Raw genomic sequence first — 16,271 nt, 5'->3', positions numbered from 1 at the left:
TTTTTTCACATATAGGAAATTTTTGACAAGTTAACTTCTTTTGTGAAAAACATGGGCTTTGTTTACGATGATAGTACATGTTTTTTTGCAATAAATTTTTTACCCTGACAATACCCTCTATTTTATTCGGGGTCTCAACTAGGTTTTCTTAATTTATAAATTATTTTAATGTAATGCTTATGTATATGTTTATTCTATTTAATTTTAAAATAGATGATGCCAAGTTCTATGTAATGTTGTCACATAATTCATATAAGCAGTTCTAAATTGGCAAGTCAAACTCTTTCAGAGTTTATTTGGGTATATTTCGATGTTATGATATACAATTATCCCTCCATTTTTGCTCCATTATGGTTTTGTATTATGACCTGCTGTGTTCGTTATGCTAAAAATAAAACAAAAAAATACTTATGGGAGTTGTTGTTTTCGCACATTTAAATACCTTCTTTAGGATGCATATTTCTATATAGCGTAAATGTTACCAAACAACGTATGTATGGGCGTTAGAAATTCCTATTTTGTTTTTTATACGTAGCGGCCATTTGAGTGTTTCTTCAATGATTTTTGTTATCGGCCATACCAGAGTATTTGGACTTAAGCCGAAAATTTAAAAGTTGTCACTTTCTTAGTTTACCATTCGAACTCGACCGAGCTGCTCACTATACTGACTGCTCTTTGCTCAGTCAAAAAGAAAAAGAACAAAATGTTGTTTGTGACGTGCACACAATTGCAATTATGTGCAAGCCCTTGGGCTTGCTTGGGATTATTTTCTTGTGAACATACTCACTAATATGTTATAGTGTCAGTATTTTTGACCATCACTGGTCTATATTAGGGATGGAAAATACAGATTTTAAAATTGTACTACAAAGGTACTTTTTGGGCCGAAAGAGTATTTTTAAGTTTTGCATAAAGGTTTCAAGTATCTCTACGAAGTGGTATCGCTATGCGACTCGCCATTCGAACTCGGCACATCGTTGGGCTTAAATTTTAATCGAACTGCACTCTGCAATAAGAAAGAAGTATCACTTGCACCTTAATGAAAGCCGAAGGGTTCGTGATATATCCGAGATATACATATCTCGTAGATGGTTGGACGAATTTGTGATTGTATAATGATATTGGGTTGCCCAAAAAGTAATTGCGGATTTTTCATATAGTCAGCGTTGACAAATTTTTTCACAGCTTGTGACTCTGTAATTGCATTCTTTCTTCTGTCAGTTATGAGCTGTTACTTTTAGCTTGCTTTAGAAAAAAAGTGTAAAAAAAGTATATTTGATTAAAGTTCATTCTAAGTTTTATTAAAAATGCATTTACTTTCTTTTAAAAAATCCGCAATTCCTTTTTGGTCAACCCAATAGTTACCTAAAAACATAAATCAAATATTGAAATTTCGAGTCAAGCAAAACCCCCAAACGGGCATATAGATCGGTACAATTTGAGACTTAAATGGGAGATATCTGGGACTCGAGCACGAATCTCATATAGAATTCAGAGGCCAAGTGTCCGTGGGGGTCCGTGTCGCTCCCAAAGCTTTCTATAGGCTAAATAAGTCAAATAAGGCGACATGTACATGAGGCATCTGTTTCTAAATATGAGCGAACATTGTTCCTTTCAATCTCCAAGCGATGTGCTTAGCGCCAACTCGATAATCGGATGGACTTGATTCGATCGGCTAACAAGTGATTATCCCAATTTTATCGTGAGAAATGCTCGCTTCTTTAGACAAGAAAGGTTCGAAAACATACGAGTTGTTTGAAAAATTCTTAGTGCTTGAAAAGGTACTAAATCCGTCGCGGGGGTACTACGGTACTCTTCGGGTGGAAAAAGTACTGAAAAAAAAAGTACTAAAGTACTGACTTTTCCATCCCTGGTCTATATGCTCAAATACTGACGCTTTCTCTCCAGTAGGAGAGACACAAGAGAACAATTAATGGCTCGGTGAATGAGTAATCGTTTCGTGAGCGAAGCTGATAAAGGGATTACAATAAAGAAATTTAGTATCGTTCAATAAAGCTACGTTAATGGATAACGTTTGATATGTTGAAGCGAAACGATGCACAGTTACAATAAAAGTGAAACTTCATGATAAAGGTATTTTGTTTGTCGTAGAAATGCCCGAACGTTTTTTTTGCGTGTATAAATACAAAACCTAAATACAATTTTCTCTAAAAACAAAAAGCTAATGAAATATTTTCCAAAATTTCAACGAACTTTTCTTTATATATAAAATTTTCAAAAACTTGTCTTATATCAAGGCAAAATTTCAATATATTTTTTTGTCAAATTTTCATCCAAATCAGGTCAAATCCGGGGAACGGTTTATATGGGGGCTATGTCTTTATGTAGACCGATTCGAATCATACTTTGTATGAATGTTGAAAATCATAACATAAGCCTTTGTTCCAAATTTCAGCCAAATCGCATGAAAGTTGAGGCTTCTAAGGGCTGAAGAATCAAATCTGGGGATGGGTTTAATTGGGGGTGATATCTGCATATAGACCGGTTCGGATCATACTTGGTATGGAAGTTGGAAGTCATAACACAAGTCTTCGTTCCAAAGCTCAGCCAAAGCGGATGAAAATTGAAGCTCCGAGGGGCTTAAGATTTCAATATTACTATATTGACCGATTCGGATAAAACTTGGCACTGATGTGCCAAGTTTTTGCTTAAAATTTCAACCAAATCAGGTGAAATTTAGGTTTCTAGGGGCACAAGAAGTCAAAACAGGGGATTGTTTTATATGGGTGCTATATCTGTTTATAGATCGATTCGGATCATACTTGGTATGGATGTTGGAAGACATGACACAAGTCCTTGTTCCAAATTTCAGCCAAATCGGATGCAAATTGAGGTTAAGTAAGGGCTCAAGAAGTCAAATCCGGGGATCGGTTCATATGTTGGATATATCTGTTTATATTCCCATTCGGATCATACTTGGCATATATATTGGAAGTTAAAACTTAAGTCTTTGTTCCAAATTTCAGCTAAATTGGATGAAAATTGAGGTTTCTAAGTGCTCAGGAAGTCAAATTGGGGGATCGGTTTATATGGGGACTATATCTGTTTATGGACCGATTCGGATCATACTTGACACGGATGTTGGAAGTCATAACAAAAATACTATTCCAAATTTCAGCAAAATCGGATAAAAATTGGGAACGACTAGATTAGTATACGGAATGACTAGATTAGTATTCTCTCATCCTATGGTGTTGGGCATAAGAACAGCAAAATTTATACAGACAGTCAGGAGAGTTTTCTATGAGTGTACGTCCATCCGTCTGTCTGTTGAAATCAGGCTACAGATTTTTCTTGATCTTAGATTTTAAGCTATTATAGCCACATGTATTATCTATAACCGCTGAAATTTTGCACAATGTTTTGCGTTAGGCTGTCAACAAATAGGTGTAGGGGTCTACAAGATCTCAACGTGCCAAATTTCATCGAAATCGGATGAAAAATTCCGATTTTATAGGCTCAATATACTACATCGGGAGATCGGTCTATATGACAGTTATATCTAAATATTGTCCGATCTGGACCACATTTGATAGGAATGGGTGGTGGTCTACCAGAACTCACAGTGACAATGTTCATCGAAATTGGTTAATAAATAGATCTTTTATGGTCTTAATATCCTATATCGGGAGATCGGGCGGTTGGTCTGTAGGGCAGTTATATCTAAATATGGTTCGATCTGGACCACAACTCACAGAAATGTGCCAAATTGTATCGAAATCGTATGAAAAATGATCAATTTATTGCCTCAAGACTTTAAACCTGAATATCGGTCTATATTTGAATACAGTCGCTGCCATATAGATCGATCTCCGAATTAAAGGTATTGGGCCCATAAAAAACGCATTTATAGTCCGATTTCGCTAAAATTTGGCCTATGTAACCTATGTTACGCTTTTCGATATCCGTGCCCGTTTGATTCAGATAGGTCTATATTTGGATATAGCTGCTATATATACCGATAACCCGATTTAAGGTCTTAGGCCCATTTTAGCCACATTTATTATCTATTGCCGTTGAAATTTGGCATAATGTGTTGCGTTAGGCTCTTCGACATACGTAATGATATATAATTATAGTCTTGGGTCCATAAAAGGCGATTTTGCTGAAATTTGGCATGGTGACCTATTTAACCTTTTCGACATTCGCGATGGTGGGTATAAATATAAACGCAAAATAACGCCTTGGGAAGTCGCCACCACAGATTCTACTAAAAATTTCCACAAATGAATTTAGTTGAAGGGCATATGTGAAATTTAAGTACAAAAATGATGTCAAATCAGCAAAACAAAACGACTATCATGATTTCCACAGACGAACGGATATGGCTAGATCGACTTAGAATGTCAAGTCGATTAAAAATATATGTATATATAATTTATGGTGTCTCAGATCAATGTTTCGAGGTGTTTCAAACAAAATGACCGGAATATCATATCCCCCATAGATATAAAAAGCAGCTCTAGCGTGGAAACCCCCATAATGATATTGTCTCGGTCGGTATGCATATGGGACTATAGTGAAAAGACATTGGAAGTACTGTACAAGTCATGTATCCACATTTGGTATAAGGTGGATCTAAAAAGAATCTCTGAATTATAAAAGAACATATGTAATGCATCTTAAATACCTAAATTTGCAATTTGTATGAATCTTAAAAATTTAAATTTTTTGTAAACTACGAGCCATGTTTTGGCAAAAATATTTTACTTCTTCGAGTTGGATTTGAACCAGCGACCTATGGATTTCAATCTTTTCAATTTTCTACAGTCCACCGCTCTACCAACTGAGCTATCGAAGGTTATGCTAAGCTAAATTAATTCACCAAAACATGACGTACATTTCTTTAAGACATTTTTGTTTTTGTCTGCAGATGCATTTAAGCACAAACTTTGAATAAATAATCAGAGGTCATATCTCATTAAGTGACACTTGGTAATAACATAAAAAGACATATTTTCAAGAGGTATTTTTATTGGGTTGCCCAAAAAGTAATTGCGGATTTTTCATATAGTCAGCGTTGACAAATTTTTTCACAGCTTGTGACTCTGTAATTGTATTCTTTCTTCTGTCAGTTATCAGCTGTTACTTTTAGCTTGCTTTAGAAAAAAGTGTAAAAAAAGTATATTTGATTAAAGTTCATTCTAAGTTTTATTAAAAATGCATTTACTTTCTTTTAAAAAATCAGCAATTACTTTTTGGGGAACCCATAATTTTTATGGACATCTTTTATAGTTTGAAACATATTTCAAAAATAGTCGTATAGAAATTTGTTAATCTTTAATTTCGTTGAATTATTTATAGAAAATTCGCCAAACTTCAATATAATTCCAAAAATTGGACGAAATTTGATTATCACAAAAAAATTTTTGAATTTGCTGAATTTTTTTTTAAATTATACAAAATTTTGTTCTTATTTATGGAAAACTAGCTGAACCGGGCCTGCTCCGCTGCGCCTACTTTTACTTTATCCTTTCAATATTTATTTTCGACAATTAAAGAGCTTTTAGTGAAATACCATGCTAGTATATTTATATCGCTTGACTAACAGTGTAACAATATATTGGGTTGCCCAAAAAATAATTGCGGATTTTTTAAAAGAAAGTAAATGCATTTTTAATAAAACTTAGAACGAACTTTAATCAAATATACTTTTTTTACACTTTTTTTCTTAAGCAAGCTAAAAGTAACAGCTGATAACTGACAGAAGAAAGAATGCAATTACAGAGTCACAAGCTGTGAAAAAATTTGTCAACGCCGACTATATGAAAAATCCGCAATTACTTTTTGGGCAACCCAATAAATGGCATTATCTGAATCCCATATGATCTTTATGGGTCTATGAATTCGCTTGGATGTTAGATGTACTCCACTCTTAAAAGATTTTATTTAAGCCCGATATTCCCATGGAGTCCACACTGGGTGTAAATTTTGTGGTCTACTCCCAAATAAATTTAATTTTAGGCCCATATTGCCATGATGGGTAAGTACGTATTTCCGATTTAGGGGTGTTTTTGGGGGTGAGGTGTTCCCCCAGACACTTAGTTCGTTTTCTAATCTCAAATGGCTTTCTTATGAGACACATATTACCATGGACTGTAAATTTGTACTCTATGGGGGGTGTTTTGGGGAAGGGGCGGTGGCCCAAATACATGGTTCGACATTTGGGTATCAGATTCGTATTCTACTCCCAAATGCCTTTATTTGAGCCCCATATTACGATGGGAAGGGATAGACACCCAAAAAATTGGTCTCAAATTTCTTGCTCTACTCCCTAATACATTTCACTTGAGCCCCACATTGTCAAACACTTAACCCTACAAAATATATCAGTATCGTGCCCCACTCTCAAATAGCATTTATTTTAACCGCATATTACCATTGTCCTGAAAATTGTATATCAAATTCGATTTCTAATCTCAAATACCTTTCATTTAAACCCCTTATTGCAAAAGTCGGCAAATATGTCCGGTTTGGGGTATGGGCTCTTAAAAACTATCAATATCGAGCTCCATTCACTTACTTTAATTACTTTTATTGGCTATGACAGAACATTTGTTCCACTAGCCGAACGTAGAATAGCGTTCCAAGCGCCTCGATCTTCTGCGCTCATTCTAAAATCTCTGACACCAAGTTTCGTGGTGTCTCCCACCACTTGATTTTTCCATCGGGCTTTTAGTCTTCCCGGTTTGCGTGTAACACCGCGTTTGTCTTCAAAAGACTTCTTTGCTGGAGCTTGATGCGTGTAACTATGCTATCGTCGTCATACAGCTGCTCGTGGTTCATACGTCGCCTATATTTTCCTCTAACGCAAACTGGTCCATATATTTTACGAAGAATCTTTCTCTCAAATACTCCAAGCACTGCCTCAATTGCTTTCACAAGTACCCATGCCTCAGAACCATATAACAATATTGGTAGTATCAGTGTCTTGTATATTGTAATCTTCGTCCGTCGAGAGGTGGCCTTGTTTCTAAACTGCTAATTTAGTCCAAAGTAGCGTCTGTTTGCCAGTATTATTTTTCGCTTATTTCAAAACTGGTGTCATTCGTTTCGGTTAAGGCGTAGCTGAGGTAGATAAAGTTACTGACTACCTCAAAGTTGTGGTTCCCAACTTTCTCCATTTTCTTTATCTACTAGGTTGTACAAGGCGTTTTGGGAGTTGAAACCATCCATTTCGTCTTATCTCCATTTACTGCCAGACCCATTTACTGCCAGACCCATTTTCACTGACTCTTTTTCGATTCTTTCAAAGGCTGCAGTTACTACTTCCGATGACCGACCTATGATATCGATGTCGTCGGCATAGGAGAGAAGCATGTGCTCTCTTGTGAGCAGCGTGCCAAATCTATTCACATCTGCATCTCGTATAATCTTCTTCAGCAGGATATTTAAGAGATCACACCATAGGATACCAAACTCAGACATGACTTGAAATACTTTTGAACGTCAAGGGGCATCGAAAGCGGCTTTGTAGTCAACAAAGAAATGGTCAATTATTTTTTTGACTTTAGGTTTTGAATCATTCACACAGTACGCTCGAGAGTTTCTTGTATGCGATGGGGAGGAGACTTATTCCTCTGTAGTTGGCACATTTCGGTTTCTCTGTAGTTGCGGTTCCAGTCATCGGGTATGCCTTCTTCTAGCGAGATTGCGGAGATAAACAGATGCATTATCAGCGTGTCGCCTCCGGTCTTAAATAGTTTGGCGGGTAACTCGTCGGCTCCTACTGCCTTGTTCTTCTTTAGCCGGGTCACTGCTACTTGAACCTCATTCTGAATATACCATCATCATTGATTGGTTCTGCGGTATCATCTTCGCCGCCATCGTCGGACTCCAGCTTGGGTAAAATGCTTTTTCCATATTCTTATCATGCCATCTGTGTCAGTTACCAGATTTCCTTCTTTGTCTCTGCAGAAGAATGTGCGTGCACCAAAGCCATCTGTTTGATGTTTAATTCGTTGGTAGAATTATTTGGTCAGCAACTACGTCGTATTTAGGTGGTGTTTGGGGTGGGGTGGCCCCATAGACACTTTCCCGAATATTGATATCAGATTCGTGCTTTACTCCCAAAGACCTATCATTTGAGCCCCATATTGCTTTGGTCGTAAATTCGTCCGCTTTGCTGCCGCTCCCCAAAAACACTGCCCATATTCTGGATCGTCTCGACATTCTGAGTCGATCTAACCATGTCCGTCCGTCTGTCGAAATCATGATAGCAATCGAACGCGTAAAGGTAGCCGTTTAAAATTTTGCGCAGATACTTACTGTTTATGTAGGTCATTGGGGAATGCAAATGGGCCATATCGGTTCAGATTTGGATATAGCCCCCATATAAAATGAACCCCCGATTTGATTTCTTGAGCCCCTAGAATCCTCAATTTTCATCCGATTTGGCTAAAATTTGGAATGATGACTTGAGTTACGACTTCCAACATCCATGCCAAGTATGATTTAAATCGGTCTATAAACAGATATAGCCCCCATATAAACCGAACCCCGGATTTGACTTCGTGAGCCCTTAGAAGCCTCAATTTTCATTCGACTTGGCTCAAATTTGGAACAAAGGCTTGAGTTATAACTTCCAACATCCATGCCAAGTATCTCGGATTTGACTTCTTGAGCCCTTAGAAGCCTCAATTTTCATTCGACTTGGTTGAAATTTGGAATAAAGGTTTGAGTTATTACTTCCAACATCCATGCCAAGTATGTTCCGAATCGGTCTATATACATATATAGCCCCCATATGAACCGATTTTGACTTCTTCAGCCCTTAGAAGCCTAAATTTTCACCTGATTTGGCTGAAATTTGGCCAAAAAACCTATCTTACGACTTAAAACATCCGTGGCAAGTTTTATCCGAATCGGTCAATATGGTCTATAGACCCTGTAAGTACCGAAATCCCGATATGACTTCTTGAGACCAAAACAATTCAAATACAAACTCAGGTTATAAGGGTAAATTTTTAGAGGAATCCATGGTGGTGGGTAACCAAGATTCGGTCCGGTCAAGTTTTTAAAATTTATTTTTTTTATAGTTGATATATTTTTACTACTTTGTCGAGAAAATTATCTCGATTCCGACTCCGGGCAAAATTGCTCGACTCCAACTCCCCAGTACTGTTCCGATTAGACTTCTACGGCCTCAAGATGTTAAAGCAAAATGTTTCTGTTAAAGCGCAACGAATGCTGACTGAGGAGGGATATGAACCCGTCTACTACGCAGACAATGTTATAATACTTCTAAGGGGTAAGACAAGAGACCGAAATCTGCTTGTTCACGAGAAGGACAAATGTGGGCCAATTTGACCCACTACGTTTCCTCAATAAAACGATTTCCATATCTAACGAGGTCGAATACTTAGGAGTGATCTTGGATAAGAAACTTAATTGGAAGTGTCACATTCAGGAGCGTACTGAGAAGGCTCACAGATGTTGGGCTCTATGTAGACTGGACGGATCGAAATGGGGCCTGAATCCGAGGATAGTCCACAGGCTTTACAGGAGCGTGATTAGACCAATACTTATATCGCTTCAGTAGTTTTGTGGACTGCGATGGAGAAAAAGTGCAATGAAAGGATAAATACAAAAGGTTCAGAGAACATGTTGTCTTGGTATATACGGAGCGATGAGAACCACGCCCACTAGGGCACTAGAGACTGTTCCAATTATCCGACCCATAGACATACAGATTAAGTGTGAGGTAACCATTGCGGCTATGAGACTAAAGGCGATGGGAGAATGGACAGAGGATAGGAGCAGGTCATGCCATCGCAACGATAGGAAACCTCGAAGGAATGGAAGAGGTTTTCGATCGAATAACTGAGACGACACTTGAGGTCGAGTGCGAGGCACTAATGCCAGCGGCACAGTCTTGTATTGACGAAACCCTAGTATTGCCATCTGGAAGAACTTGCTACACGGATGGATCAAAGCAAGAAAACAGAGATGGCCTGGGTATCTATATTGAGAACCCAGAGACTGAGATTTGTTTTAGACTGCCTGACCATAATACGGTTCTGCAGGCGGGGATACGGGCGATCATTTAATACGTGAGGTGGTGTGGTGTTAACGCGAGGACGTCGAGTGTGAATAACTTTACGGACAGTAAAAAGGCCATAAGGCAATAACACCCAGGATGGAAGTCACGAACAGTCTTGGAGTGTAAGGGTATTAACGCCTTCCCTGAGAGTGGCACGATCCGCATCGTTTGGCTGCCGGGCTATGGCGGTGTAAGGGGGAATGGAAAAGCAGACGATTTGGCAGTGAAGGCCAGAGGACTGCCGTCAACAAACTTTCAGGGCGACGCTGTCCTAGTTAAGAGCGTGGGCTACGAACGTAACACTGTGGAACAGCGAAATGGTCGGCAGGACGATCAAAATCTTAAGGGGAGATCCTGATTATGAGAAGACGAGGCTATTACTGAAAGGAAGCAAGCAGGAGGTCAGTAAAGCTTTCGATATCCTAACAGGAGTGGGCGACGAATGCGCATGCAACATTGTGGAACATCGAAATGGTCGGTAGGACGGCGAAAATCCTATGGGGGCATCCAGATCGTGAGAAGACAAGGCTATTACTGAAAGAAAGCAAGTAGGAGGTCAGTATAGCTATTGATATCATAGCGGGACACATAGGACTACGAGCTCACTTATGCAAAATCGATGCGGCAAATGATAGCATGTGTAGGGCATGTGAAGAAGATGATGAGACGTTGAAGCATATCCTGTCATTGCCGGCTTTTGCGGCAAACAGACACCGGCACTTAGGTGGGGACACAATACCAGACATAAACCAACTAAATCTACCGATTTAGATTTTCTTTTTCGAGGTTGCAAATTGAAAATTTGCTCATGAACGTTCCAATGAGGAGCTGGGGCAATTTTCTCACAAATCAATGAGTACTATCCGATTCAATTTTTAGCTCAATGATAAGGGGCCTCCTTTTTATAGCAAAGTCCGAATGGCGTGCCGCAGATCGACACCTCTTTGGGGAGAAGTTTTTACATGGCAAAGTACCTCCAGCATTAGGAGGGGATTCCAACCCAGGAGCTTAGGATTCGAACCCAGGCGTTCAGCGTCAAGTATTTAGAGCGAACAACAAGCCGATTTCTGGCTTTGGTGTATGTCCATAGTGGCATGGGGCGGATTAATATCCACACCCTCTTTTCAACCTAGCCTAACCTAAAGCGCAAAAGACTAAGAGTGTCATCGTATGGTCGCGGCAATTTGGTTAAGCGAGCTCTATTTGCATTGGATATATTGGGTTGCCCAAAAAGTAATTGCGGATTTTTCATATAATCGGCGTTGACAAATTTTTTCACAGCTTGTGACTCTGTAATTGCATTCTTTCTTCTGTCAGTTATCAGCTGTTACTTTTAGCTTGCTTTAGAAAAAAAGTGTAAAAAAAGTATATTTGATTAAAGTTCATTCTAAGTTTTATTAAAAATGCATTTACTTTCTTTTAAAAAATCCGCAATTACTTTTTGGGCAACCCAATATGTGCATGCAAGCACATGGGAATAAAAATTGTAAAATACACATGACAAATACATGCCTGCCGATTAAAGCGCGCTTTATTCGTATCTGACATACAAAAAGAAAGTCAAATGGATACAAAAAGTGGCATGTCATACTGCAAATACGTATCGTCTGTTAATTTCTACCCTTTGTGTTAGGCTTTTCCTGGTTTCTTTCCAAAGGCGTAGTAGGCTCTCTTGGACGCATAGTGGTTTTCTTGTTTATGGATTTATGACAAAAGTCATAAGCTAAAGATAACCATGGCCCTAAACTATAGTAACCATTTATCGATGGAATGATGATAGCAAGATATCTGAAATTAGTCATTCGTCTCATGTGAATAAGGGCAATGTGCTGCCCATAAACTTCTATCACTGTCGTTTAAACAAATATCCATGCATATTATCAATATGATATCGAATAATAGCATCACTAGTATACAGAAATTTTTTTTAAATTGTGTTTTTTTTAGCTACACACAGAAAAAAAATTATGGCTGGCACATAAAACAAATTTGTATCAAAACATTAAATGTTAACTTAGATTTTTATAGTGTGTGTGTTTTTAACAGGTGTCTTTTTTATCCTTTTGAAGGATAAGTTCGAAGATGAGACATGTCGGACTATATATTGACATCATTCATGTCAAACGATTACTCGATTTAAGATGCTGAGCATACAAATACAACCAAAATTATACAATTTTTGAATACAGATGTCATATTCTTAGAAGAAATTATATGGTCTAAATATCCACTTGGGAAGTTTGTCTGAGGGGAGCGGCCACCAGAGACTAGTAACAAAATCTCGATGTCAAATTCATACTCTACTCCTTTACCTGCCATTCCCGTAAAATCTTGTTCTGATCGGTGGGGCGGCCGTCTCTAAGACTTTAACACAAATTTTCGATGACAAAATCCCGTTAAGCTCTAAATAACTTGCATATGAGTCCGGTTTTATGTCCACTTTCGAAGATGGAAGGATAAGTTCGAAGATGAAACATATCGGACTATATATTGACATCATGCATGCCAAACGATTACTCGATTTAAGATGCTGAGCCTACAAGTACAACCAAAATTATACAATTTTTGAATACAGATGTCATATTCATAGAAGAAATTATATGGTCTAAATATCCATTTGGGAAGTTTGTCTGAGGGGAGTGGCCACCAGAGACTAGTAACAAAATCTCGATGTCAAATTCGTACTCTACTCCTTTACCTGTCATTCCTGTAAAATCTTGTTCTGATCGGTGGGGCGGCCGTCTGTAAGAGTTTAACACAAATTTTCTATGACAAAATCCCATTAAGCTCTAAATAACTTGCATATGAGTCCGGTTTTATGTCCACTTGGGGCTTTCAATGGTTGGGTTGACCAGCAGATAACTAAAACAAGTAAAAAACGTGTTAGGTTCGGCCGTGCCGAACTTTGGATATCCACCACCACCAACAACTCCACTACCATATCCATAATAATAAGCAAAAGGGGGCTGGTATGGATCATATTTCATTCAGGTCCCGAGAACTCTTATACAAGTCACAGTTTCAGCAAAGTCGGGCAACAAATCCGCTTTTTATGGGATTAAGACCCTAAATTGGAAGATCGGTCTATATGGTAGCTATATCTAAATACAGTCTGATCTGGACCATATGCTGGTCGGGTGACGGAAAGTTTAAAACAACTCACTGTCTCAAGTTTCAATGGGTTATAAGTGCAGCTTTTATGGGCCCAGGACCCTTAAGCGGCAGATCACTCTATATGGTAGCTATATCTGAATATAGACCGATCTGAACCTTATTTGAGTCGGATATCAGGAGGCTTTAAACAACTCCCTGTTTCAAACTTCAGCGAAATCGGATAATAATTGCGTCTTTTGTGGGCTTAAGACCCTAAATCAGTAAATCGATCTATTTGACAGCTATATCTAAATATGGCCCGATCTAAATATGGCCCGAATGTCGGGAGGCTCATAAAACTCACAGATTCAAATTTTAGCGAAATCGGATAATAATTGCGACTTTAAGACCCTCAATCGGCATATCGATCTATATGACAGCTAAATCTAAATATGCTCCGATCTGAACGATATTTGAGTCGGATGTCGAGAGGCTTTTACTACCTCACTATTTAAAATGTTAACGAAATCGGATGATAAATGCGTCTGTTATGGGCTTAAGATCCTTAAACGGTATATGGGTCTATATGCCAGCTATATGTAAATATGATCCGATATGGGCCATATCGGTACAGGTTTGGATATAGCTCCCATATAAACCCATCTCCCGATTTGACTTCTGGAAGCCGCAATTTTTGACCGACTTGGCTGAAATTTGGCATGTTGTGTTCTGTTAGGAATTTCAACAATTTTGCCAATTACCGTCCAGATCGGTCTATAATCTGATGTAGCTGCCATATAAAACGGTCTCTCGATTATTCTTGTTCGGCTCGTAGAAGCTTTAATTTTTGCTGATTTGACAAAAGTTTTGTATGTGGCATAAATATATGCCTAAAATTATTTTATAAATTTTTAGCAGAATCCATGGTGGTGGGTTCCCAAGATTCGGTCCGGCTTAGCACGCTTTTGCTAGTAATAGAATTTCGGAAATAGAGAATCTTGTCTTTTATCCATTGTCGGTTTGCTTTCAGAGGTATATTAACTTCGGTATTCCGTTCAATGACTTCCAACAGCTGTTCCATACTCCGAATCAGTTCATAACCTGGTATAACTACCATGTAAACCGATTTCCCGATTTGACATATTGAGCCTCTAGAGGACGCAATTCGGTTGTGATATCTAACAAATATATCTTCCACGCTCCTTCTCCAATCTCTGACACCCAGTTGCGAGATGTCTTTCCATCGGAATTTTGGTCTTCCCCTTTTGCGTATTTCGTTATGGTCACCTTCAAAAAAACGTCTTGGCTGAAGCTTCACTCATTTTGACATCATAATCCAGCCAAGGCAACCGTTGTATTTTCAAGCTCTTAAATCATGCAAATCGGTTAAGTAGATCAAAAGTTATGGCCCCTTGAGGTTTTAGAGAAGGGAAGAGTTGTCAACTTTGACACCCTGCATCTCACGCTGTATTAAACATAAAGACCAACAAAGCCATTTTCCTGAGAGCCTATGTCCTCCTCTACCAATGTCTTTTTTTTATCGCTCAGATCACCAGATCAAACGTTGTGGTCTTATTTCCAATTTTTTCGCAGTTTGGCCCATTGTGCGTCCTCATACAGCTAGTGGTTCATATGACGTCTATATGTCCATCAACGTAGACCGGACTATATATTGGGTTGCCCAAAAAGTAATTGCGGATTTTTCATATAGTCGGCGTTGACAAATTTTTTCACAGCTTGTGACTCTGTAATTGCATTCTTTCTTCTGTCACTTTTAGCTTTAGAAAAAAAGTGTAAAAAAGTACATTTGATTAAAGTTTATTCTACGTTTTATTAAAAATGCATTTACTTTCTTTTAAAAAATCCGCAATTACCTTTTGGGCAACCCAATTGTATACCCCCATCCTGTAGCAACACTTCATTCAGAAACAGTCAGAAATCAGGTGGCATAACACAAAATAACTCAGCACATGTCTGAGTCAAAACAGGAGCGCCACCAAAACATTCAGATACACGATATACAGTATGTTAGTCACAAAGGATTAACAGCGACACCGTGTTAAAACTTTGAAAAACATCAGAACTTCACACACACACCCACTCGACTAGCTGCACGACTTCATTGTCCTGCCGTCTTCAGCTAACAGACCTTTTCGATGCAGCCTACTAACTGCTTGTCCTATCACTTCACCCGTCCATCACCACATCCACTTTCTTTCGACCAGCTCCGAAACTTAATGGTCCAGACGCCTTCAGCTCACCAACCTTTTCGATGCAGCCTACTAACTTTTCACCTGTCCGCCGTCTTATCGCTTCACCTGTCCATCACCACATCCACTTCCTTCCGACCAGCTCCGAAACTTACTGCTCCATCCGCCTTCAGCTCACCGACCTTTTCGATGCAGCCTACTAACCACTCATCCATCCATTTTGTCATCACTTCTGCCGTCCTTCCTAACATCCCAGCATTTCTCCAACATTTTTCCAACGTTGTGTCGTACCCAGGAAATCAATTGCTAAGGAAATCCCGTCGTGAAGAGCTATTATATACTTTTCATCTAAATGATCCGCCGTGGAGGAACTGTACAGGTAGTATCATTGTCTTGCATAGTGTGATTTTGGTCTGTTAAGAGGTGACTTTGCTCTGAACTGCTTGCTTAATCTAAAGCTGTAGTTCCGAGCTTTCTCAATTTTCTTTGTCTGCTCTGGTGTACAGGGCTGTGCGGGAGTTGATTTGTCTTTTGTTCACTTACTTCCAGACCCCCTTGCATTGAATCTCTTTCGATCTTTTCGAAGGCTCCAGTTACTCTTTCCGGCGACCGAGCCATAATAATGGTGTCTTCGGCAAAGGCGAGTAGCATTCGAGTATGTTGTCGTGTGGGTAGTATGCTATGCCTATTCACACCTCATCTCGTATAATCCTTTCCATCAGGATAAGGATTATAGGAGATGAAGCCACGTTTAGTATTGAACGATTCGAAAAGTTTCTTTCCTACCTTAATTGCTAACTGTGCATCAGTGATATCAAATTTAGACATGACTTGAAATACCTTTGAATGTACAGTGCTGTCGAAAGCGGTTTTGTAGTGAACGAAAAGGTGGCAGGTCTTTCTCC

General features: G+C 38.7%; 1 protein-coding gene and 1 non-coding gene across 4 annotated transcripts in view; one reads left to right on the top strand and one right to left on the bottom strand.

The window, feature by feature from the left end:
* Positions 1-16,271, top strand: part of LOC106085149 (phospholipid-transporting ATPase ABCA3) — a 119,464-nt gene that overhangs the window by 7,390 nt on the left and 95,803 nt on the right. The gene's annotated exons all lie outside the window — the stretch shown is intronic.
* Positions 4,732-4,822, bottom strand: Trnay-gua (transfer RNA tyrosine (anticodon GUA)). The gene is given in 2 exon segments: positions 4,732-4,767; positions 4,786-4,822. It is a non-coding gene; the product is annotated as a tRNA-Tyr (tRNA).

The sequence above is a fragment of the Stomoxys calcitrans genome, chromosome 4 (assembly GCF_963082655.1).
Source record: "Stomoxys calcitrans chromosome 4, idStoCalc2.1, whole genome shotgun sequence".
NCBI classification, from domain to species: Eukaryota; Metazoa; Arthropoda; class Insecta; order Diptera; family Muscidae; genus Stomoxys; species Stomoxys calcitrans.
This window is presented reverse-complemented; position numbering and strand designations above follow the sequence as displayed.